The 27,275-nt window shown below is 38.1% G+C and overlaps 1 protein-coding gene across 1 annotated transcript in view; it reads right to left on the bottom strand.

The window, feature by feature from the left end:
- Window positions 1-26,314, bottom strand: part of C6H4orf19 (chromosome 6 C4orf19 homolog) — an 88,519-nt gene extending 62,205 nt beyond the window's left edge. The window contains exon 1 of the mRNA XM_031944198.1: window positions 25,810-26,314. The gene's annotated coding sequence lies outside the window, so the exon portion shown is untranslated. The remainder of the gene's footprint in view (window positions 1-25,809) is intronic.
- Window positions 26,315-27,275: the final 961 nt, after the last annotated feature.

Below are 27,275 nucleotides of genomic sequence, written 5' to 3'. Positions count from 1 at the left end.
ATTTGAGAAAAAATATCCTTCTGATCAAAGGTGAAATTCTTTTATTACCCACCTTGAAAGGAAAACTCAATACCTCCCCCTATCCCAGCATGGTTTTTGAGGATCTTAAAGAAAGGCACGATGGTACATAGCTAAAACAGTGCAGATAGCTCTTTATTCCTTCTTCCTTCTTCTGTATCAGGTTCAACACCTGTTGTCAATCTACAAGCTCCACCAAAAAAAACCCTAATCAATCTCAGTCATTCTATCAAGCATTTTTCCTCTAAAAATTTTACTAAAACCAAGCTGTTTCTTGCATTTTCTTATCCTAGTTGGTATTTTATAAGGATTACAAATAAGAAATCTGATTAAATAACACAAAACTTGCTGTAACTTATATTGAGTTTTTGCCATAATTAGTGCTTAGCCTTGGCCTATTGTGATATTTGGGGCCGCTAGGCTGATTCCTTCTTCCTTCATAATATGGTGATTTTGATCATGTGGAATCCCAATCGTTACTATATATATACTGTAAGAATGTTCAGATAATTTTTGGAGTTTTAGGCCCATCCCTGATCTCACGTCTACTTCCAAGCTATCTATTTGCAAAGTTTAACTTATTAAAATAGAAGAAAAACCAGAAAGCTATTGGTAAGCTCAATGTTGAAGCTGAATTTTTATGACAAAAAAACAGAAGAGGGCAAGAGAGAAATGGATTTTTCCATTAGTGGCACATAATGGCAAAAGCACATTAATAGAATGCTTTATGATTTATAAGGTGCTTTTCTCCTAACAGTTGGCAGAATATGCATTATTATCCTGTTACAGATGAGGAAACTTCAGTTTTGAGAAGTTAACGTATTTTTTTTTTTTTTTTTTAGAAAAATAGAAACAGAAAGCACATTTTTAGTTTATCACAATTTACCAAAACATATTGAAGAAATTATCTCTGAGGAAAAATTGCAATTGACAAATAATGTAATCTTAATTAATTGATACAGAGCAAATTATAGACAATAGAAAACTTCATTAAATGAAAAAAAAAAACCAACAAGACAAATTGCTACAGTATTTAGGTTAATGTGAAAGCAGTGAGAAGTTAGAGTATTTCTAGTTAATGTCAGAGTCGGGATTTGAGCCTGGCTTTCTTGATTTCAATTTCAGTGCTCTTTTTTAGGACGCTGTCTAAGAAAATGAGTGACTAAAGTTTAGGCAGTACCTTCCACCTGGTATCCTATTGCTTTAATTGGTGTGCTGTCCGATGAGTATAGGAAAACTACCTTGCAGAAAATAATATACCCAGCAACTGACCAGTATTACAACTTTTCTTTCAAAAGAATTAAGTTTGATTATTTATTGTTGTTTTCCCTTTTTTAGGGATAGACATTCTAGATCCTATTGTTCCCTTGCACAGACATTTGAACAAGCAATTAGCAAGCCAGATTCAGAGGATCCTACAGGAAGCAGGGAAGGGCCCTCAGGTTTGCCTCTCTGAATTTTCTGGGAGCAGGATCAGCAAGCATCCTTTCATGCACTGGCAGAAGGAAGGGCACTGTGCGTGCTCTGAGAAGAGCCTCACTTTGACCAATCCCTTATTCCGCTATAGGTAACACATCATCATAAGAAGGAAACTAGTCTTGACTGGAAAGACTTAGTAAATAAGTCAACAAATATTTACATACAAGGCGCTTCTATGAACAATGGAAGGTGGAACTGAGAAGTCTAAACTATGGTTGCTGCCCTAAAGAGTCTTACAGTCCCATTGGAATAATAAACTGGAGAGACTTGTGAAGAATTGCATAGACTAATATTTGAAAGGGACCTTCGGTATTATAAAGTCTAAAACCTACTCTGCATTTTGCAGTTCAAGAATTGAGCTCCATAGTTCCAATGATCTTATGATGGAGAGAGTCATCTGCACCCAGAGAGAGGACTATGGGAACTGACTGTGGGTCACACCATTTTTTTGGCTGTTGTTTGCTTGCATTTTGTTTTCTTTCTCATTTTTTTCTTCTTTGATCTGATTCTTCTTGTGCAGCATGGTAATTGTGGAGATATTCATAGAAGATTTGCACATGTTTAACCTATATTGGATTACTTGCTGTCTAGGGGAGGTGGGAGGGAGAAAAATTTGGTACATAAAGTTTTGCAAGAGGGAATGTTGAAAAATGCAAATGTTTTGAAATAAAATCTTTATACATACACACACACACACACACTATATGTAAGTATATAAGTAATTGAAGCTCAGGAATTAGGTGATCTTTTCAGGGTTACACACAGCTTGTAAATGAATGACTTGGAACTGGAACTTCAATCTTTTTTACTTCAAGGACAAAGCTCTATTGCCTACACTATGGCTCCTCTCACTGTGGCTATTTCCTGTGTGAGATGACTTCCCAATTCAATATATAATCTATGTAGCAAAAGGAAGGCACAAAAAATGAGTCCTGAGGGATATCAACACAGGAGGAAATTATAATGGGCTGAAGTGCTTTACAGAAGAGGTGAGATTCTAATATCCTCTACTTTGCAAAGACCATTAAGATACTACTCTGATGCTGTCTCATGGTGGTAAATTAGGTCCCCTGTGGATAGGCAAAAACGAAAGCAAATTGTGGCAGAGCTTGACCAAATTGGAAAAGCTCAGGTACGGACTTGGACAGAGACAGGGCCCATCAGCAAAGGACCCATCTAAGTATAGGGAAGTTTCTCACGAGATTGACTACAATGGCTGTATTTTTTGGCCATGACAACTCTCAAAACCACATTGTAGTACAGTGGAAGTACTGCCTGGAGGGAGGGAGCACTCACAGCTGGGAAATCACAAACTTAAAGTACTGAATTGAGAGCATAGCATGGAACAATGGTTTTTATAGGGTGTATTACAAATGTTACGTCTTTTTATCATGAACAAACTGAAGTGTAAAGAAGCTGATTACTTATCTAAGTTGTATTTACGATTATTTTAGTTCCTTACTGGAAAAATACTCCAAAGTTTTACAAAGTATTTGTTCCTTTAAGGGCCAGCCTTATTTCGATGGACTTAAGCCAAATAATTAATCCATTTTTTCCCATAAAGAAGAATAGTCTCAGTCTGTTCACCCAACTTATCAAGCAAGATTGCACAATAAAATATGACTCGTGGAGTCTGTTATTATAGTAAAGTAGCTCACAAGGCTGGATACAAGGAGAACATGTCAACATTCCCATTATAAGCCATTATTTTCAGAGGTTTATATCTTGGCTATAGAAATTTGCTCCAGGCTCATGATTTGTATGCAAGATCACGTCCTAGAAACAAATGCTATTAATAAGTTAGAAAGAAAACAAAATGCTGGTAATGGTGGAAAGACCAGTTTAAACAACTCAAAATAAATGGTGCTTTGTTTTTTAAAACGGTGCCTGGATATCGTTGCTTTGGGGTTGGACTTGTCCAGGATGTATGTCAATTTCAATAGCTTCTACCCCAGAAAGAAATCGAATATTGGCTCCAACTTATCAGGTGAAACTCATGTTTTGCTCACAAATGTTCCCTCAAAAAGAAGTTTATTTGTATATTTGGGGCTAGAAATGTCTTCCCTAATTTTTTTTTTTTTTTTTTTTTGAGAAACTTGTTGAATTTGTGAGTAAAATTATCCACTAAAATCTACTAAGTCACATTCTGTGAATTTAGGGGACATGGGCCACTAGGTAAGTGACAGCTCATACAATTCAGCCATAGAATTTTAAGCGCAAGGGGTCTTTACAGATCAACCATAATGTGAGGTAGTGGGAAAAGCACAGGATTTGTAATCAGAAGACCTGAACGGAAATCTTAGTTTTCCATTTGCTCCCTATGTGACTAGAATCTTATCTCCAAGAATCTCATTTCCCTTATCCCTAATTCAAAAGGGTTTGACAAATGCCTCTAAGGAACCTTTCAGCTCAATGACTGTCCAGTTCAGCTGTTTCATTTTATAAAGGAGGAAATTGAGTTCAACCATATTGTTGAGTAATTTAGTTAAAAGGTACTTTTCACATGGTATGTGATTTATATACATGATTTAGCAGTGTTTGGTGCCTATCTTATTTTAGACAGATTATTCTGAATATGCATAGAAGTTTCTTTAACCTTCAAAGAAGAATCATTTCTGAGAGATTATTCTACAGTCTTCAATTAAACAAATGAAATATAGAAAAAAATTTAAAGAAAGTCCATTTATCATACTTGGATGGTTCTGGGAGGATTTTTCTTGTGGAAATAAGACATTTTAATTCAAAAATTTACTTTTGTATCACCTTTCATCCCAGGCTGAATGCATATCTTGGGTAAACATAATTTCCCCATGCAGAATGTTAGACCTGCAAAGCATTTTAGAGATCATGTAGTACAACCCTGTCATTTTATAGATGTGAAAGTTGAGAGCCATTGGCAAAAAGAGATTTTTCAGGCTCACCTAGGAAGCATGCTCTTGCCAAAGATATACCAAGCTTAAAGAGACCAACTAATATTCAGTGCCAGGTCTCTCGATAAAGACTGATAAAATTTCACATTATATATTTTAAGAGTGTTTATCTTGGTAGATCATAAGGCTTCAGTTAAATCAACTAGGATTGAACTTTGTTCTACTCTTGATAGACCTTTAGTCACCTTGAGTAACTGAAGATTTTATTGCTTAATTAGCAAATTTGAAAAATCAGAACATTAACCTTCCTAGAGGATTATTGTGGAAAAGTAACACAGAATTTATTTATCACTGGACTTCTATACATATATGTACACACACGTGTGTACACACAATAAATGTGTAACATGTAGGTTTGAGCATAAACATATGTGTGTATATGTACACATGTGACATATATGTGTCAGAATGGATTGGCCAAGGGGAGTATGGTACTCAGAACATGGGCAGAGTGTCCTTCCTGCTGCTATTCTATGGAAGAATACTTGATGATTCTGTTAGGTGAACTTGATGGAAATAATGTTTTGTAGTAATCAAGTATTTTTTAAGCTCAAGCTCATCCAAAGGGAAGAGCAAAGAGTGTGCCCAGGTTCAGGGGAACACTGTTGTATTGAGTTCTTCCTATATCTTTTCAACAAATACTTCTTTGTGGAAGCTAGTTGTTAATTGGTCATCAATGTTATCAAGGTCAAAATGAGAAAAATGATATTGGAGCACTAACCATTGGCTAGATGATGTGGAAGAGATAACTGATCAATTGATATTTGGGGAAAATATACTAAATGATAGCTTGAGTCAATAGCATTGGGGTCTTCCCTGTCTGTCAAGGCAGAATCTTTATAGAAAGATGTAGCCAGACAGGTTCTGCAGACCTGATCTCATTGTGCACATTGGGATTGAGAGAATAAACCCAAAGCTTATATAAACTTCATATATATTTATGGGTTTGCTTATCCAAAAGAACTGGGAAATATGGATATAAATAAGAAATGATTTCTGTTGCTTTTATTTTGTAGTGATTTCAAATAACTAATATTTTATTTTCTCTATTTTGGGATTGAAAATCAGTTTAGGAATAATGAGAAATATTTTGAATCTTACCTACAACCTCCATCTAACATGAACAAAATCATCCTGGGAATCAAAACTAGAATTTAGTTAATTTTGGTTAAACATGGAGCCAACGAAGTAGCATAAGTGGATAGAGATTTGGAGTCAGGACAATGCAAGTTCAAATACTGTCTCACACATTTATTATTGCTTGTGTGAATGGAAATGTGAATAAGCACTCCATAGTTCATATCACTACATGAAGTGCCACAACAAAAAATATTGGGCCTTCTTTTTGGGAGACTTTATTGGATTTTGGGAGAATTTATTGGATTCCCTAGTTTGGGGATTCTCAGGGAAAAACTTGGTATTTTTTCTTCTCTTTTGCTCTAAGTTATAATTGTACAGACTAATTCTCTTCCCCTCCATAGCATTTTGTTTTTTCTCTATTTATATATAAAAGCAGTTTTCATTATTTACTTCTATAAGATTTTGAGTTCTAAATTATTTCCCTTCTTTCATCTCCTCCCTCCTCTCAAGGTGGCAAGTAATCTGATACAGGTTGTACATGTACAATTATATTAAATATTCAGAGTAATTATTTTGAGATAGCTTTTCTAAAGTTGCTTATTTAAGTAATGATATCTGCTGGATTACTGAATCCTTTAATCCTAATATGGGAAGTATAGATTTTGCCCTAAAATGCTGTTATTTAGCTGATACACGTTTATATTTTTATTCTACTTTTAAATCAATCAAGTCTACTTGATATTTAACCTGTTAGCCAGGAATCCTGAATTAACCCTAAGTGTAAAATCCCTTTTCTTGGGAACCTCTTGCTTGTTTGGAGGTTATCTGAAACTCTTTCTTGTTGGCCCTGAGGTATAAGGATGATTTTTTTTTTTTTTTTTTTTTTGACGCTAGAAGGCTAGTGTGGAGCTTATGCTTTCTCCCTTACTTCCCCACCTTCCACACTGGGTCACCCTTGGGTCCATGGAATCTTAAACAAGACTGTGCTGTATGTCTATCTATTGCTATTTAAATTAATAGATATATATATAAAATATAAATTATAATATAATATAATAACATAATATAGTATATAAATTATGTTTATATATAAATAATCTTCTTTCTTTTGGCACAGGGCTTTGCAAAACTTCAAAAGGTTGAAGAAACAGAAAACTAGAGATAGGAATCCATCACGGTTTGCTGGCTTTTGAGCTAAGTGTACCAGCAAAGTCGTGAGGAGTGATCTTTCTAATATAGCCCCGTGGTGAATCTCCAAGGCCCTGGGATACTGTGGCCAGAAGAAAAGAAAGAGGGTGAATGAGTTTCTCTGCTGGCAGCTTCTGTTTGCCTTCTTGTTTCTGGTTCAGCTGTCAACCAAAAGAGTTTTTTCCTACTGAGTAATAAGGAGATGGGTGAGAGTTCTGTGAATATCCCTAAGTGCTCTGAAGTGGAGAGCTCAGTCCCTTTATTCTGTGTCATCATGAACCTTCAGAAGCAGGGTCACTAAACATCCATGTGGGTCCTTTGTGCACAGGCCCAAGACTAGATCAATCCTCTGTTACACTCCCCTCCCTTTTAAACATTTGTCATCCTTGGCTAATCAAATGGATGCATTTTGAACACATTGTCCGTGTCCTCAATCCAGAATGGTTCTGGGGTTCTGAGGGCTGGGGAAGCCTTGTCTTTTTAATTTCTTCCCCAGTGCTATATAAAAAAAAAATCTGACAATAGTCAACATGGCACAGATCTTATATTTTACAGATGAAAATCATAATTGCCCCAAATACAGAGTTATGCAGACTTAGTAAACAAAGAACACTTTATGAAGTTTATCAGAGATTACTTCTAGCTTAGAATTTATAAAGGTTCTTTTGGTGCTGAACTGGCCTTTCCCAATTCTAAAATACTAAAGAAAAGAAAAACTGGAAAATCAAGCTTTTCATCTCAGAAGGAAATTTGGTCCCTACCAAGGATCCATGTGGGGCTCTCTCGGAGAGGATTTAGGACTTGGGGTCAACTGAATGTCAACCCCCTCTCTCTCATGCATGAAACCAGACCAGTTTGGCTTGGGGCTTACAAACCAGCTCTGGGTTACTAACCTCTCTTTTCTGAGAGGACTCCAGCTTCCTACCTCAACTCTGCATCCATACTCAGAGAGAAGGCTTAATTATGTAAAATTCTCCTAAGTCCCTACAACAATATAGGGTATCCAAACTACTCTGGGGACCTCTGGAACACAAATTGAAAGCATGAAGTAGCTATGGATATCTTTTTTTATACAATGCATCCTAATGGAATTTCAAACTCACCCAACAATAGGGCAGGTCTCTCCTTGAAATCCACTTTTCTAAGAACCTGCTGCTCCCTGTCCTGACCTTGATTAAATATCTTAAGATCTATTCTCTATTGCATCCATCCCGCAAGGTTTTCCTTCTCTCCCTAGATCCTGAGGGGGTGGGACCTGACTTTCTGATGAATGGATTGTTTCCTTGTCCAATATACATATTTACCCAGCATCTGCAGGGATGTCTCTCTTCCTCCCCACTCTGGAATATGTTCTATGCCATTCCGGTTAGATATTCTTTCTCAACTCCACTCTACCCCTAACTACTGTGTTTGTTTTGGGGAAAGTATTTCTAGTTAAAACTTTTGTTTCAGTTAGTGATCCGAAAGACATGGAATGAATAAAACAAATAAAAAATATTAGAAGTGGAAAAATATCAGAGATCATTTTAATAAGCTTGCTTTATAGATGTGAAAGCTAAAATCCAGAGAGTTTCAGTCCCACAAATTATATTGCCAACTTGCAGCAAAGTTTGGGGTAGAGAACTAGTCAGCTAGTTTGTTGGCTAGTACTACTTTGGAAAAATAAACTGATGCCTTATCATGGTTAGAATACCACTCTAATAGGACAAAGCCAAGTTTGAAAGGATATGAGTGTAGACTCAATGATAGGATAGTCTCTCTGTTGTTCAAAAATCAATGTAAATACTTTTGGGGAGGCACAACACCTGACTGAATGATCACATTTTCTGTCACAGCAATTCTCTAAGTCTATCTACTGAACCATAGACATGTGTTCGGTTCTGACTATGAAATTACATATTCTTGAAGTATTTATTAAAATAAAAGTCATTTCATGTTGTATAATGTTCTTTCCAAGTATTTCATGGATTGTTTGTGAAAAGATAATTTCTTTTCATCTGTTTAAATTTAAAATTTTCTTAATAATAAAAGATATATCTTGAATTAATAGCATACTTTCCCCAAAGGGCAATATAATAATTTGAAGACATTAGCAAATCCAGTCTAGAATTTATTAAAGTCTATAAGGCTGGGTTTTTCCTATGTTTTTTTTTTTTTTTCCCAAATAGTTAAATACATTCGGGTTTTTCAATCTTTTGTGGATAATTTATTTCAAAAGAAAATATAGCTCATATAACTTAGGTAAGTTTCTAGTACTTTGCCGGAGGGCATATAGAACTGTTAAACCACATATTTAGTTCCTAGAATTCTTCCCTGAGAATCACTCATTATTTACTAGAAGAAATCTTCAGTTACAGTCAACTTGCCAGTTTTAAATGAAGATGCTCACACATTCTTAACTGGTCTCAATTAAAAATAAAATCTGGCCACATGGTAGAGGCAATATGAAGGAGTTGAAGTTGTGTTGTACCTATCTGGCTCTGTGATTACCTATCTGTGTGACATTGGGCAAATTACGTATGCTCTATGGACCATAATTTTATTTGTACAATGAGGCATTGAAGTAGGTGATTGCTTGGATTTTTCCCCCTAGTTCCAAATCTATAATGCCATGAACTTGAGTTTTTGGATCAGTTATAAACTCTCTGGGCCTCAGTTTCCACAACTGTAAAATGAGACTGGACTAAAATGCTCTTTAGTAAGATTATTTCCATTTCTAAAATGGTGTCCATCAACAAACAGGAAAAGGCAGTTTGGGAACAGATATAGTAAGTAGGCAAATATTTTTTTCCATGGCACACCCAATGCAGACAAACAGAGAAATTTCAAGCAAGATTCAAATTTAAAGATACACTGCCTTCTTTCCTTGTAAAAGGGAAAGTTTAATAGCTGAACACCTTCCTTCCTTAACCCTTAAGAGAAGAATTCTAACAAATTGTATGTTTAGTCTCTGAATTTAAAAAAAAAAAATCATTATTTTCTCTAGTTTCTTCACTTGGAAACCTCAGTGGGGGAGGGTGTTGGAGAAAATTAGTTATGTAGGATCAGGATGTGGTCTTTTATTAGTCTAGACCTTAGAATTAAACAGCTTTTTTAAAAATCCAAACAAAAATTAAATAGTGGATAGAACAACAGTCTTAGAATCAGGAGGACCTGACTATAAATTTGACTTCAGGCACTTGATACTTATTAGCAGTGTGACCCTCTTTTAATTCTGATTGCCTTGATGCTTTCCTATAACCCCCCCACCTCAAAAAAAAAAATCAAACTCCATTTCCCTTGAAGTGATCACTAACTTTGTGTGTGCTTTAGCAGTCAAAAACCCTTTTTTCTTGACCACAATGCCATCTGCAACATCCAGAAGAAACACCAGGAAAGATAGAATCATCTTAATAACATATCTAGAATTCACCAAATCCTTCCTTGTCTGAAAATTGTTATCTGCCCCAGATATCTTGATGTCAGTATGATGTAATTTCATTGATTTTTCCATGAGCAGTGGAAGCTGAGATCATCAGTGGGTCATTAGTTTTGCTGCTTTCCTCCTTCCCCAATGGGAAGGGAAGGAAATAAATATTTTTCAGCATCCACTAAGTGCCATACTCTGTGCTTTCCAAATACTTCATCCTCACAACAGTCAGGGAAGGTGGGTACTATTATGATGCTTATTTCACATCTGAGGAAACAGCTTAAGGGACTTGCCTAGAGTCACCTAGCTAGTAAATGTCAGAGGCATGAACTCAGGGTTTTTGATTCCAAGGCTAGTATTCTATCCACTGTACTGCCCAGCTGATTTTAGCACAGCCTAGTCTAGCCTTAGCCCTCTCTTCTTTAGGTCAAAGTTCATGACTTTTGGGGCAATTCAGCATGTAGCTCTTTTGGATTTAAGATAGGCTCCCAGCAAGCTTACTCTGAGCTACTTAAGAAGGGAATTCTAATTTGTGATATCATTTTCAAAGTCTATTCAAATATTAGTTTGTTACTTATTTTTTTTAGTAACTTTTTATTGACAGAATAGTTTGCTACTTATATAAGAGAAGGGTCTCGTATTTATGAAGCTTCAGAATGAAGATCAAATATTAATTTTAGTGACATCAGCAGAGTTTCTGGAGATATTGAAAACTTACTTTGAATCACGGATAAAAAAATATGAACTTCGTTTGGATTATAGTTTGAGAATAACAAAATGGATTAAAAGTTAAAGTAATCAAAGGATACATTCCCATGTGTCCAGGGACTAAAAGAAATCACATGAATAATTTAAAAAAAATCATCAGATTAAAAAAATTAATGATTGCAATGGAAATACTGTATATAAGTTCTGGAGGCTTTCTTGGTAATAGGAAATAATAGTATAGGAACAATAGAATAATTTTCAAAAGGCGATGACTCATTTAGGTGACAGAACACCAGATGGCAAGTGTGGTTTGTGGCAGATAATTTTATCAACCCTTGGGGGCTAGGAGGAAAAGAGAAGCGTGGAACCAAATTAGAGAATACTGGTTACTAACCCATGGCTAGACTTGAACAGCATCTGGCTAAGGAATGGGATGGGGAGGGAAAGATTCTGTTCCTCAGGGCTCAGCTGAGAGAGGGGATGCAGAAAAGGATCAGTGGTCTGCTTCCCAGGACTATGGCAACAGTTCTTAACCTGGGAGCTATGGACAGATTTTAGGGGGTTGGTGAAATTATCTTCACTATCTCTATCTCTATTTTCAGTAACCACTAGTATTTTTTTTTTTTTTAGTATTTCCTTCAGGTATTTAAAGACATTCTGAGATGGGATCTCGAATTTTTACCAGACTGCCAAAGGGGCCTATGAAACAGAGATTTAAGAAATCCTGTTCTCTCCAGTCTAGCCATAGGCCTTTACCTTTCTAGTTTGGGAAAACATGCCAGAAAGTAACTGCTGACTTATCTTGGAGAAGCTGCCATCATGATCATGCAGCATGATGAGGCGTTAGAGCTGGATTTTAATGGCTAGTCCTTTCTTTTCTCCTGAATGGTTTGAAGTCTCCCAACTCAATAACTGTCCTCCAAATCCATTCTTTTATAAAAATGGTAGTATTAGAGACTTAGTACATCCCAAGAAACCATTGTCAGACACAGTCTCATCATTCCATAGTGATACAAACATGTAATTGATATTACCTTTGCACAAGGACTGGTTTTCATTTTTCCTCCCATACCTTAGGGGTGAATTATGACAGTTCTGTGTGCTGTGCACAGAGTTCCAAAACATGTAAGCATTGGAGCCTGGATTTAGACCAAGGTGCTCCCATTTTCTGAGCTTCCTTGTGTTCTAAAACCTTTTCTCTTTGTTTTCCACTACACTGGTGTGTAGGGACGGGCTACTAGATGTTTCCTAAACTCAGCATCTGGACTCTGGACTCTGTGTATTTCCACAGTCTTTCTTCCATACTTGGAACTTCGTTTTTCCGAATCCTTATCTTTCCTCAAGGCTCAACTCAGCTGCCACCTGTTCCAAGAAGCAAGCCTCTCCTCATCTCCTAAGTGACAATCATCTCTTCCTCTTCACTTTGCCTTAGGATGCCTTATTTGGGTTTATATTGTGCCCCCTCAGGACACTGAAGGTAGTGCGCTTCTTAAGGGCAAGACTCACGTCATCTACAAAACATGTAGATAATGAGCACTTAGTGAGTTGAGTTGACTCCTAAGTCCTGTGAAGAGCAAACATGAAATGGAGATTCATTCAAAGGAATGAAACATTTTTCAGAGTAAGAAATCCTGAAAAGCATAATGAATTTTTTTACTTAGCATTTTACCTGGCCATAGAAGTTGGGCAGAAGATGGAGATTGGAGTGGATGGCATTTTAAGCAAACTTGGAGTGTAACTGGGGAAGAAGGAGGAAGAGTTGGAGATGACGTTAGAAAGGGAGGTGGTGGCCAGAGAAGGAAGGGCCTTAAGAAGCAGGCTCAAGTGCTTAACGTATCATGACAGGTAAAAGGAGTTACAGAAGGTTAGATAGGCTTCAAGGTGAAGTGAAATATGGGCCACTCAGAGTCAGGAGACCAAGAACTTAATAGCTGTATGATGATGTGAGAGCCAGCTCGACTTTTTAGACTTTTTTTGTTTTTTAACAGGATCATAGTGTTCTCATCTGTAAAGTGAGCAAATCTGTAAAAAGATAGCATTGATTTCCTAGGAAAGATTCTTAAGCAGTTTTTAGGATGCTATGAAAATTGTAAATGATTATTTTTATTATCCTTTTTAATTTAAATAAGTCATTATTTTGGAAACAGGACCTGTGATTTCATAGATGAGCAGAGTTCCTCTTTCTTGATCAACACGAATTTGGCAATGGTACTAAAATTTCCTGGTTTGAGACTTGCTGAAGTACTCTAAGGTTAAGTGTTATCAGTATTATATGATCAGTATACAACAGAGCTGTCATACCTAGAACCTGGACTGCCATGCTTGGAGCTTGGAACACATCAAATTCAAATTATGTCTCAGATAGTCAATGGCAAGCCTGGCCAAGTCACTCCCTGAATCTCAGTCTCTTCATCTGAAAATGGGAATCATAATATTCACACTTATCTCTAAGGACTGTCTCAAGGATCACATGAAAGAATGATGTTTAGAAAGTGATATGCAATCCTTACAACACTAGATCAGTGTTAGCTATTATTATTATTCTTGTTTTTAAGAGAATTTTGCAAACCACATCTCTTTGGGGAATGAAAGACCCAAATCTAGATGTCAGAAATAGGTGGGACACACCGACCCTGTTCAAGGTACCTAGGGGGGCTTTAAGGAGCACAAGGTGGGGGGATTAAAATAGTCCAACCTATAATAAGAGACTGAGGCAGAGCTCTGAGTCAATGAGGATCCATGGTTCCCTCTAATGAAGTGAATTTCATATCTTCCTCCTGATCTGAGATGGCTTCTTCTTCCAGGGTCTTGTACTTATAAAGTTTGATACCAAAATATGCATATGAGATATGGTAAAATACAGAATCTCATTGGTTGACAGACTTTGCTCTTAAGGGCCAAAAACGACATAGCAAGACGGTCATAGGTTGGACAAAGCATGGGGCGTTTCTCTGACTAAATGGTCATAAGACGGTTACTTGTTGGACAAGACAGAATGGTCCAGACGTACAAAAATAAAGTGGAGGATTCCCCATGAATTTGAATCATCTCTGTAACACTAGGTTTGGGTCCCATAACAAGGAAAAATACTATTAACAAGGAGGACCTCTAGTTAGTTTCCCATGGATACACACATAAACTTAAACTTACAATCTGTAGCTCCAGCTCTGGGATCTAATATACAGAACATATAATCACTACTCCTACAGAATCGTATCATATTGATTAATACTGACTGGAATAGAATGGGAGCCCAAATATATTATTTCTCACAAAGGAACTCTAGAGATTAAAAAAAGACCTTAGAAATCAGTATTGAGAACTACCTCCATGCCATTAGACAAATCATTGGAGTAAGACTTAAGTGCAGGAAGATTCAATATTTGTCTCTAAAGTCATTGACCAGAAGGACAACTAGCCCAAATGATGGGGGTCTTATACAGGTATTTGTCAGATCTCTCCTTCCCTGTTGTTTTAGAGGTTCAATATTTTTGAAATATTTCTTGTGTTCACTTGGACTCCTTCTAAAAAACTAAGCCCCAATGCAGATCATTTCTGTCCAATAACATGCCTAGTCAAGTTGAGTTAAAGGGAGAAAACACATAGATTTTAGTCTAGAAATTGATTGATGACTTTCCAACTAGCCCAGCTATAGGACTATGACCGAGAAGCTGCCTTAGCTAGAAACCAATGTTGTTGTGTTCCAGAATTGAGTTTTGAATAATTATTTCAATTTTGAGTAGAAGTTGATGCTCATAGAACTTTGGATCATCAATTTAGAGCTGGAAAAGAACTGAGAAAACTCAGAAGAAGGTATAGATAAGTAGAATAGTTTTGGAAATTAGTTGGATTTATTATAAGTTTTTTTTTTTTAAATTAGTATGGATTAAAGAATCAACAGTTTTGTATATAATATTTTTGGGTTCTACTTTGTAGATGGGAAATATTCACTTTGAGGTGATTGATAAGTTAAAAAAAAAATAAAATAAGGCTTATTTTTAAAATAAACACCTTAAAAAAATTCTCAAGCAGGGATTCTTAGTTTGATGTCCATGGACCCACCAGGGTAATATGAGTAGATTTCACAGTGTCTGTGAATCTGGATGAGAAATAACACATTTTTAAAATATAAAGTGTTTTTCTCTGTAATCTTATGTATTTTATTGTATGCATTCAAAATGACTATACTGAGAAGGAACTAGACTTTCCCAGACTGTCAAAGGGTCTAAGATCCACAAAAAGGTGAAAAACCCCTACTTCCTAACTAATGCAGTATAGGGAAAGAATAGAAATGGAAATAGAGGATTTGAGTTCACATCTCCATTCTGCCACTTACTATGTGTGTCATCTTGGACAAGCAGCAATCTCCCTGGACATCATTTTCTCTTCTGAAAAACAAAGAGGAAGGACTAGATGTCCTTCTGCCTATAAAACTGATTCTTCATTTTTACACGAGGAAAATAGGACACAGAGAAGCATGAAGAGGATCACACAGAGAGTAAGCCCCAAAGTCAGAATTTAAATTCAGGGTCTTTTATTCCAAATCCAACACTCTTTCCACACATGGAAACTTCCAGAGCTAATTAAAGAGCTCTCAAATGATGTTTTTGACATTAAGCTGTGACTATTAATGTTATACAGCACTGATAAGAAGCTTCAGTTCAAGAAAAGTTGCATTGAACCAGGAAACAAAACATATTTTTTTTTCCCTTAAAAGCTGGTTTTGAATCAGGAATCCTGGTTCTGCTAACTTATTACCTGTCATAACCTTAAAAAAAGCTACTTAACGTCTTCAGCCTCAGTTTCCCCATTTGTAAAATGAAGGAGTGGGACCAAATGACTTCTAAGATCCTTTCTGAACTTATATTCCTTTGAGTTATGACTTGACTCTCAACTTTTCCATTCTCCCTATCACCCAGGTTCAAAAGTTGGCTATTATTTTTGATTGTCTTTCCTTCCTTATCTCCACCCCATACCAAACCATTCCCAAGCACTACAGCTTTTGTGCCTGTCCCTACCTTTATCTGAAACATTTTATTTATTAAAAATGTAATATTGAGATCAATACAGCTCATTTGAATTACTTAGTGAGTAAGAATATGAATGCATAAAATAGCACAATTTCCTCACTCATGGGTTAGGAGAAAGCTTTGTCTAGTCATTCTTATTCACTTTTCCTCCTATAGAATTATAGCTCTACTTTTTTTGCTTTGAATCATTTGATCAATTTATTTCTAAATTTTGTTATAATCTTCTTGTTAAAAATTTATTTTTATTTTTATTATTTTATTTCATTATTGTGTATAATATAATTAATATATTATTATATAATAAATGTTATTAATATTATATGTTGCATATGTTATATTATAATATATTATTTTAATTTGTCTCTTCTATTATTGGAAATGGAGACTTTCCAGATTCTTTTCCAATGACATAAAAGGCTACTATGTAAATCTTTAACAGTTCATTTTTGTTTCTTTTTATTAACACTTTCAGGGTATATTCCCAACAATAGAATTGTCAAAGTCATTTTTGATATGTTTAATATGATTGTAACATGTATAATCTATATTAGGCTGCTCGCTGTCTTGGGGAATTGGGCAGGGAGGAGCAAAAATTGGAGGGAGCTCCAATTTTTTTTAAAATTTGTTTTTAAAGTTTTAAAAGATTTAAAACAATCTTTACATGTAATTGGAAAAAATAAGACACGATTAAGTCAAAGTCATTTTCCATTTGACCTAGATGGCTCCGGTCTCTTCCTCGTCTAATTCGTTCTACACTCCTATGGCCTGAGAAATCTTGATACAGCATATTTCTGATTGCATACTTTTTTTTTTTTTTTATCATAAACCCTCAATGGCTCCCCAATAAAGTCTAAACTTCTTAGTGTGGCACTCAGTTATATAATGTTAACATTCCTTTTAGGTCTTATCTCACACTAATCCCTGACATTCGATCTTTTCCCCCAACCAAAGTGGATTACTTAACATTCTTCCAAACTGCCTCATCTTTTTCTACCTGTGTCTTTGTTCCCATCGTCCCCTTGTCCTGCAATGCACTCTCCCCTCAATCAGCCTGTTGAAATCCTTAATCTTCCAAGGCTCTGTCCAGATGCTGACTTCCCTAAGAGCCCTCTTTTCCTTTGGCCAGAAGTAACTCATTTCTTTTCAGATTTCTCATAAAAATTTACAGCTCTTTCGCATTCATCTTATTCAAATTATATTATAATTGTGTTTATGTCTTATCTTTTAGCCTGCAAACACCCCAAAAGCAAGACTGCCTAGTCATCTTGCTAACTGTCTTATATATAGAAAATCCTTAGTAAATATTTTTTTTGAAGTGAATCCAATTGAAAGCATGGCTTCTGAAATTTGGGAGTGTGGCCAATACACAGGATGGGAATCTTTTTGCTGCTTAAGTTGGGAAGCAATGTGGCATGATAGGGAATAGAGAACCAGTCTTGGAACCAAGAAACTCTGTATTCAATTTCTGCCTCTACAACATATTGCCCTTGGTGAGCCAATTAACCCTCTCAGTGCTGTAAGCCCAGCTTCTTAAACTGTGGTTCGTCACCCCATATTAGGTCTCATAATTGAAGTGAGAGTTGTGAAATTACGATTTATTAATGGTAAATACTTGATTTGTATGCCTATTTTATATACCTAGTCACGTAAAAATTTCTTGGATGAAAAGGGGTCATGAATAGAATAAGTTTAAGAAATCCTGGTCTAAGCTGTTTCTTAAGTGAAGACACTGTGGAGAAGTTGTTGATCTGTGGTGGAGAATTAGTTCCCTCTCCCAAGACCATAACAGATCTAGTTTCTATCCCTCCAATTTGGAGGTAGGGGATCCACACAGAGTAATCATGGAAGGCACTAGAATTCTAAGAAAAATGTGTTCAGTGCTCTCTAGCCTTTAACTGAAACCTTTCTAATAAGGTGACATCTTGTACCCCACTACCATCAGCTTTTGAGAACATTAAGGCACCTATACCTTTTTGGGGTATTAGAATAGGATTTCAATAATAGGACTTTGGTGGAGGTGATTAAGAAAAGATTAATAGCCCACAATGCATTGGCTGGTTTTCTTTCTTTTTTTTTTCATATTATTTTTATGAGCTTGGGGTATTCACAAATCAATATACTTGATAATATCATGGAGCCCAAAGAGGCAGGTTTCTACAGGTGATTTTCTTTAATAGACCACATCTTTATGGTCATTCAGGTGGCTAAACATTATTGATAATATAAGATCTGACTGAGCTTTTCCACTTATTGATTTTGAGAAAATCAATTTTGATTCTGAAGCAGTCTAACAGGGCAGGTCTCCCGTGTGTAAATCCCAAACTGTAAGACCTTATGCAGCTTAACCTATAAATTAACTCAATTGTTTGCTTTTTTTTTTTTTTTTTTTTTGAGATTTTGAGGAAAAAGAAAGAACACAGGGCTACACTAAAATTACAAGGAAAGGTATTAAAGCGAGATCAAACGTACTGAGATGAGAAAACGAAATATAATGCACTTTTTCCTTTATATATTGTGCTAATAGAGCATGTCCCAAAAGTTTTAGTACACTTTGAAAGCTTAATCACTTCAGAAATATAGATACTACATATTCACAAAAACAATGTTTGAAAGATGAATCATTTAAAATTTTAAAATATTAATTTTTAAATCAAATCCAACATAAGCATCATCTTCTGCTCTGTAGGATTTTAGCTGATTTTCAACTTTGTGAAAATTCTCAGCTGCTATTCAGTGACCAAAAGGACTGCATTTACAATACTAGCCTCAAGATCATCCAAAGAATGAGGTTTTCATGGACATATGACAGTGCTGATAGAGTTTATGAACTCCTTTTCAGAAAAACACTTTTAAGTGAATAAAGTGGTAGGGTCCCAAAAGAAGTCAATTATAGTTATCAAAACATATTTTCAAAAGTTTCCCAGGTACCTGGGTATGAACTCTTCTGCTCTAGTTCTTGATATTGCATGGGCATAAGAGAGAAGCAAGCAAAGTGCCAAGGGAGAACATGGGGAAGGAGAGATCACTTCGAGCTGGACGAGTGAGGGAAACTTAATGGAGAAATCGACACCTGAGCTGGGCCTTTAAGGAAAAGAAAGATGACTGAAAATGGAAATTTGGTGATTTATGAGAATAAGCACAAAAGCAGGAAAGCATATGCGGAGATGAGAAAATTAGTCCATTTTGGTTGAAACATTAAATATGAAGGGATAATAAAAATTATGATAGAAAGATGAATTGGAATCAAGTTGAGAAGCACTTTAAATACCAGCCTAAGGAGTAAGTATTTTTTTTCCTATAGGCAATGAGGACCCAATGAGGGATTTTGAGCAGAGAAGTAGGGAAGAGACTGGAGGCAGGAAGATTATGTAAATCTCTTATGATTCCTTTGCTTAAGATAATTAGAGCCTGAACCAGAATAGTGAAAAGGAGAGTGGAAAAGAAAGCATGGATATGAAATATTGTAACCGTAGAATTGACAGTACTGGAATATTTGGTCCCTGTTTGGAAATTGGTGGGAAGAACCAAAGACTCATCTTGCATTTTATACCAAGTGATTGAAAGATTTTGCTGTCCATAGAAATAGAAAGGGAACTTGAGGTAAAGGCAGCTTTATTGAGAGGGGAGGCTATAGGGGAGATTTTGATGAGTTCAGCTCTAGATATATTTTATATGCATTTGCAATACTGGAGGACATTCACAGTGGAGATCGTTAAGATCATGGATTTAGAACTAGAAGGGACCAAGAAGACCAGGTGTTCTACAATTTCAAATCCTCACCACCCCATCAACAGCTATGAGATGTTTCAGAAGAATGATGAGGTGAAAACTGAGGCTGAGGAATGACTTCTAGCACATGAGTAGGATGATAAGGGGTAGAAAGTGGCACTTTGTGGAAATGTCAGATTTTAGGATCAAAACTCTCAAGTTAGGCAAGTATTACTAGAACATAGACCTCAGAAACTAGAGAGGGATTGGGTATAACAAGAGCACTTTTAAATAGAGGGAGAAATGGAAGAATAGGAGATTATGATCTGAAAGAGGCAAATTCAGAAGTTACAATCTTGGAGATAATTAAGATTGAGGGGATGACAAAGAAATTTTTTTTAAAAGAGGAAAAAACAAAGAAGGCTGCCTTAAGGAATGCATACATACACATACATACATGTATATATGTATGTTTATACACATATGTACATGTATAGCAACATAAGGAAAAAGAGTCAGTGACAAAGGCATTTTTGGGGAATATTCACACACAGTTATCCCCCCTCTATCCCAACCCCCATCTCCACTCATTCAATCAGTATCCAAGTTCTGCTGATTCTGTTGCTACTATATTGCTCAAAGCTTTCTCCCCATTTCCACTCCTCATTACCATCTTAGACTAGGTTGTTACAAACTAGTGCTTGGATTTATTCTAACAGATTTCTAACTGGGATTGCTTCTTTATACTGGGAAGTTTTTAGATATGAGGGTGGGAGATATTTAATTTCTTTTTCCAGAGTTTCCATTCACATCAGAAGTAGAAAGGGGGTGAAAAATGTTGACAAACTGACTAGTTCCTCAGCTCCTATATCTGATGACAATCAAATGGTGGACTATGAACTCTATTATTAAAATTTTCACATCTAAATTAGCTAGGAAGACAAATACTAAGACGTCGTATCCAGAAATAGAAAACACAATGAGTAACTGGCTAAGTTGTGGTTTTCAAGTGGCACTCCTGGGTGTTTTGTGGCACTATTTGAAGATTTTTTTCCCTTTATTTTGTAGCCCACTTGCATAAAAACTGATTGGAACTGAGTCAGTTGGGTGTGGTGCCTTTAAAGATATGCTATCTATCATTTTTACCTTATGTTGACAACACTAATTGAAACTCAGGAGTGGCTTTTCTGAGATGCATCAGAAAATCTATGAGTCAGTATTTTGGGTCCTTTTAATGATCTGCTTTGGGATAGATATTCATCTGCTGAGGATGTCTATTCATCTATTTCTTGGTTTAAGAAACAACTGCCTTGAAGTTTTATGGGGGATATTTTTAAAGGTTCCAGTTTCTATAAGCCCAAGGGAATTACCTGGTGAAAATGGAGACAGTTGTTGAAAGGTGTTCATTTTGTCACAGCCATGACTAAGTGGCTAATAGGATGGGCCAGACTAGGGATAATTGACATGTACCCCAGGTTGGGTGGAGCCTGGATATCAGGACTGGGGAATATGACCAGAGGTTTATTTTCAGTCCACTGGGGAACTGGTTAAGGAAAATGACAGTTGGAATGCAGACATCATTTGTCAAAACCCAAAGGCAGTCAACGATCTCCTATCTTCTGTGAATTCAAGGTGTGAGGTAGTAATTGGCAGAGGTTCAAAAGGAAGGCAATTGCTGAAATTGGGACGATTTTATAGTAGCTATCAGAGATTCAGTCATAGCCATAGTGGGTACCTAGCATGAAATCCAATTCCTGGGGAAAGGCTGGAATGTAAGGTAGAGAACTCCATCCCTGGGATATAAGGCAGGGAACAAAGTCATTATTTATCAGTCCTTTATTGGATGTATTGCACTAATAATAGACATGGGACTTACATAAGCTATGGTCTGTGTCTTCTTACAAATTACAATATAGTAGAGGAGAGGGTTCATAAATGGCTAACAATAATGCAAAATAACCTAAAATATAGACATTACAGAAGCACAAAATAAAACTTGTTTTTTCCCTGTCCTGTTCAAGAGAAGAAAAAGACTAATATTTGGAGGCTCTATATCTGGTAGTAGTAGTAGTATCTAAGTACTCGGGGAGGAGCGTATATACTGCAGTGAAATAAAGGAAGATAAAGGCTGAAAAAAAATGACTTGGCCATGTTGATCTGGAGATCATTGTTGACTTTTTGACAAAGTAGTTTCAGCAAAATGGTGCAGGAGTAAGTTATTCTGCAAGGATAAGAGAAGATGGATGGTAAAGAAGTAGAGGAATCAGATGTAATTAAGTCAAGAATATGGCTATGAAGGGCAGCTAGGTGGTACAATGGATAGAGCACCTGCCCTGGAGTCAAGAGAACCTGAATTTGAATGTTATCTTGAACTTACTAGCTGTTGGACCCTAGGCAAGTCACTTAACCCTGATTGTCTTGCGAAGAAGAAGGAGGAGGAGGAGAAGGAGGAAGAGGAGGAGAAGGAAGAGAAAAAAACCAACCAATTTGGCTGTAAAGAAGAAGAGACAAAGACAGGAAGAAAACTGGATGGAATATAATCAAGATTGTTCTTTTCTAGAGGTTGGGGTTTGGCTATGTTTATAAGTCAATGTATTCAGGAAGCAGTATGGAAATGAATGAAGATGCCAGAAGGAATAACTGCTGAAATGAGGTCTTAAAGAAAGCAGAAGAGTCCCAGGGTTCAAGCACAGAGATAAATCTTAGAAAAGAATAGAGGGACCTCTTCCACTATGACTGGAGGGCATGGAGGAGTATGCAATGATGCTAAAAAGTTTTAAGAGTGGACAAAGGAGCTGCTATCATATGGTCTCATTCTCAAAGAAGTAGGAGGCTGGTTATCTCATTACTGTGAAGTATGAGAATAGCATTTTTAAAAATCAAAATCTGAGTAGAAGCTTCAATAAGAATAATTCAGTGCTGAACTAAGCAGCTACTACTATTTTCTACTAGTAGTAAGCTATAATTACTACTTCCTATTTTCCCTTTATAGAACCAGAATTGGCCCTAAATCCTTGGAGGTAGGCCTCCAGAATGGGGGTGAAATATATCAAACTGTCAGGGCTAGAAGACTTCAAGGCGATTATTCCCCAAAAAGGATGCTCGCAAGTGCATTATTGAGTTGGATGCATCAGCCTGTACATTATTAGATTAAAAAAAATATTAGATAATTAGATTTTTAAAATGCAGGTATGCTTACATTTTGAGGGTACTGGTTAATCTGTTTGTGAAGTTAATGATTTCAGGTATTTGTGGTAACCAGACTTTGAGTTTCAAGTTAGTCAAAAAGCATTCAGTAAGAGCCTACTATGTGCCAAGCACTTTAAGTGCTGGGGATAGAAAGAAAGATAAAAATAGTACCTCCCTTCAAGAAGCTTACCATTTAGTTAGGAGAAACAACATCTAAATAACTAAATATATTTATATGTACAAACATATACACAAATATATATATGTATATTATATAAATATGTATAATATAATATATACATATATAAATGTTTATGTGTTTCTATGTGTGTATTCAGACATACACTCAGAGAAAATAGATAGATGGAAGTTAACCTGAGAGATCAAGGCAGCTGTGAGGTTGGGGGACCAAGAACAGCCTGGTGTAGAAGATGGATTTTCAGATGAGTTCTGAAGCAAGCCAAGGAAGCTAAAAAAGTACTAAGTAAGCAGGTCCCGGGTAGCATGCAGAAAGTTAAAAATAAAACTAATAACAATGAGAAAACTCCCTACTCCACTTCTTTTCTCATATTCTCTTCTTTTGCCAATCTTCTCTTTGTCCTCTTCCAGTGATCCAGAAAGTTGCATTTGACATTGTACAGATTCAAACTTCAGTTTCTCTAGGGGAAACCAGATGGTAATAGTGCTCTGCTTCTTAAAGTGTAGTCCAAGGAACCCTGGGTCTCCTGGAGACAGGGAGTACTCAAGGTGAAAAACTCTTTTCATAATAATACTACAATTTAAAAAATTTTAAGATAGTAAATATCTATCTACCCATCCATAACCTACATAAATACGTGCGCTTGGGGGAATCCTCAATAATTTTTAGGTTAAAAATGGAATTTGAAAACCAAAAAGCTTGGTAATTCTATTCTAGTTGATAGAATATCAAGGATTAGTTTTGGAGTTATAAAGACCTGATTCCAAATCCTACCTCAGATTCTAGCTTTTTGATCCCGCCTAAATCATTTGAACTCTCATGCCCTCAGTTCCTCATCTGTCAAATGAGGGAGGTTGGAATAAATGGCCTCTAAAGACTCTTGCCAATCTTGAAGATCAAAGACAACTTGAAATCATTAATCCTAAATGTCTCTCTGAAATGAGAAGATTGAGTATATGACTTTGAAGATCTCTTCTAATTTTAAAATCCCATGGTTCCTATCTCCCGAGTAGCTGAAAAGTGAGGCTGTAGAGCAACTGTGCTCAATTCCAGGCTTCTCTTGGACTTTCCAAAGCAGAGTGATTGTTTAGAGGTTTAACTTCAAAAACCATTTGACTAAGTACCTACTCTGAAGAGCGAACTCTTATTAATTAGGCAGATAAAAAGATTAAATAAAAACATAATCCTGCCCCTTCTCCCCCCCCCACTCTCCCCACTTGACTAGAGTCAAGTTACTGAATCTCTCTGAACCTCAGTTTCTAAATCTGTAAAATAGAGATAAGAATGCCATCACCACCTATTCCACAAGGATGCTGGGAGGGAAAATTGTGAGTTGTTGTTTTCTTCATATGAATTCTTATAATAATTTCTGCTGGTCTCCCCCTTGTTCCTTCTAGACTTTTTCCAAGACTGGTCCTGGTACACGATTAATTCTGCTTTTTAAAAGACAAAATATGGGATTTAAAAAGGGATAGGTTGATGGACTCAGGAAGACCTTAGTTCCAATATGCTCTCAGGAGCTATGTGCTCCTATTTGCTTCAGTTTCCTCATGTATAAAATAAGCTGGAGAAGGAAATGGCAAGCTAGTCCAGTCTATTTGACAGGAAAATCCCAAATGGGGTCAGAAGAATCAGATACCATAGAAAAAAAGATTGAACAGCAACACACTATATTCCTTTGTCATTCAAAATCTTTAAACGTCTCCTTTCTTTTCAAACAGAGCCAAGGATTCCTAAAGTGATGGTCACTGGGGATTAAGCCTCGGGATGTTGAAAAACTTCCTCCATCAACCTTCCCATAAGAATTAGATCAACCAGCTCCAGATTCTTTAACTCTGGGAAACTCCCAGAAGAGACTTTTCACTATGGGGAATTACCGAGAGAATTAATGGGAGGGGACTGGAAATTGAAATGGAATCATCTGCAGAGTTAAAAAGCTTTAAAACGGCACGAAGACTTTCACTTTATCTAGGGTTGACACAAACGATATAAACATATATATTCTGCAGGTCGGCGTGATCAGATACGGTGTCTAGGTGAGTATGGCCAGGTGTTGCCTGACTTATTATTCAGTATTGAGCAAACGGTTTCCGCCCTAGTCACCGATTACATTTTGCCCCCAATCAATCAGCTCCAGAAGTTCGCTTTCTTTTCCCGCAACCCCCTCTTCGCCTTCACTCCCAGCTCCGGGCAAGTTCCCTGAGCTGCGTGGCCCGGGCTAGGAAGGGGAACGCAGCCTTTCACGTGTGTTTAAAAGGAGCAGCTGCATTTCACGGATTTTTTTTTTAATTAAAACTCTTCCCAAGCCTGTGATGGGGATGGAGGGGCGGCGAGAAGGAGAGAAATCACTCTGTCGGTTTGTTTTGCTTGACTCCACACATTTGTTTACATGGATTTGATTTTTTTTTTTAAGGGAAAAAAATAATTTTTTTGTTGTCAAAATTTGTTTTTTCAACTCAAACATCTTCCCCCCCCCCTCAATAAATGTAATTGTAAACCAGATGATATTAGACGGCCGCGTTTGCACAGAGAAATGGCCAAGTGCTCAGGGTCAGGACCTTGGAGATGTTCCTTTCTTCAGGAACCTGCCTTTCGGCTTGGATTTTGCGGCCGATTGGGTTTTCCTGACAGAGGCGAATTTTGATTTCCCTCTCGACGGTTTTTAGGAAGGAAAGTAAAGTGAGCAGCCGGAGGGAGCCGCGAGTCACCAGGCTGAGGTCCCGACAGAAAGAAAGCAGTGGAAGAAGCTCCGGCCCCCCAACGTTCTTCCCGCCCCCTCCCCCGCGCCAGCGCCGCGGCCCCCCACCCCCCGAAGGCGCAGTGGAGGATCCGGCTGGAGGTCCCCGAGGCAGCCGGCCACCCTCAGCCTACCTGGGTGTTGCAGGCAGAGGAACCGGCGGCGGGCTCGGCCGATCACCGTCTCCCATGGCTCCGCGAGCCTCCGGCGCGTGGATGGCCAAAATGTGGGGCTGCCCTGTTTGGCCCCGGAGTTTGGCCGACCTCTGGAGGAGCCGCCGGAGTCAGTGTCATTGGGTATTAAGGGGTCATGTGACCGCAGATGAAAATAAAATCCTTCAAAGTTTGCATTGAACACTTCCGAGAATCCGTAACCCTTTACCTGCGTGGAGCCCGGCGCGGGGGAGGCTGCCAGGGCAGAGCCGCTCTAATTGTGGTCGGGAGGGGCGGGGGAAGGGCAAGAAAAAGTCACTGAGCCCGAAGCTTTGCGCCCCTCGAGTGCTCCAGGAAGAATGCCATGGAGCTGCCAGAGCTGGTACCTGCGGCTCTTTTAAGAAAGCAGACCGAGCCGGGGCGGGCAGGGCCGGCACACGCCGGAGATCTCCCACTCCCGCCGGGGTCCCCGAGCCCCGCGACTCCCGCCGGGGTCCCCGAGCCCCGCGACTCCCGCCGGGGTCCCCGAGCCCCGCGACTCCCGCCGGGGTCCCCGAGCCCCGCGAGCTGGCCCTTGTCCCTCCCCTCTGAGCGCGAGGCTGCGGTCCCGGCCGAGCGCACCAGAGGGTCGGGAAAGCTGCTCCCGGGACAGTCTCACCTGCGCGCTCCTCCCGGGGGGGAGGGGGAGGAAGGAGGGGCGCCTTGTTCCTTCCCTTTCAGAAAGATAAGGGAGAGCGGCCGCTCTGGGGTTGGGTTTCCCAGCAAAGTGATATAGGGAACCGAGCGCATGCAACGGGTAACGGCTTAGAATGGGAGCGTTGGCGCGGCCCTGCACCTTCCGCTGCGGAGGACGTAACTGCGACTAAACTTCAGGGAAACCTGGGGTCCAAGCCAGCTTCACACGCGTTCCTAGACTCCAGAGCTGCGCCCCCTCCCTCTCCCTCCCTCTCTCCCGTCCTCCCTCTCTTCTTCCCTCTCTCTCCTCTCTCTGTCTCTTCCTCTGTCTCTGTCTGTCCTCTTTCTCCTTCCTTCCTTCCCTCCCTTTCATCCTTTCCCCCTCTTTCTCTCCCTCTCCCTCCCTCTCTCTTTTCCTTTCCCTCTTCCTCTCCTTCTCTCTCTCCTCTTTTTGTCTCTGCCTGTCTCTTTATCTCTGTTTCTGTTTGTCTCTGTTGGTCTCTCTGCCTCTCTGTGTGTGTCTTTTTCTACTTCTGTCTTTATCTCTGTTTTTTTCTGTATATGTCTATCTCTGTCTCTGTTCCCCCCCCCCCCCCAATCCGGCCCCCTCTTTCTCCCCGTTCTGTTTCTGCCTTTTTGTCTGATTCTCTTTCTATCTGCCTGTCTTCACTCCCCCACCCCCATTTACAGATGAGGAAACTGAGGTCTAGGTGACATGCCTAAGGTCATTGGTAGCCTGTATAAGAGGCTGAATTTGAAGCCATGTCCTCTTG

Source organism: Sarcophilus harrisii, chromosome 6, assembly GCF_902635505.1.
Source record: "Sarcophilus harrisii chromosome 6, mSarHar1.11, whole genome shotgun sequence".
Classification (NCBI taxonomy): domain Eukaryota; kingdom Metazoa; phylum Chordata; class Mammalia; order Dasyuromorphia; family Dasyuridae; genus Sarcophilus; species Sarcophilus harrisii.
The sequence above is the reverse complement of the archived record's forward strand: the minus strand, read 5'-3'. Positions and strand labels throughout refer to the sequence as shown.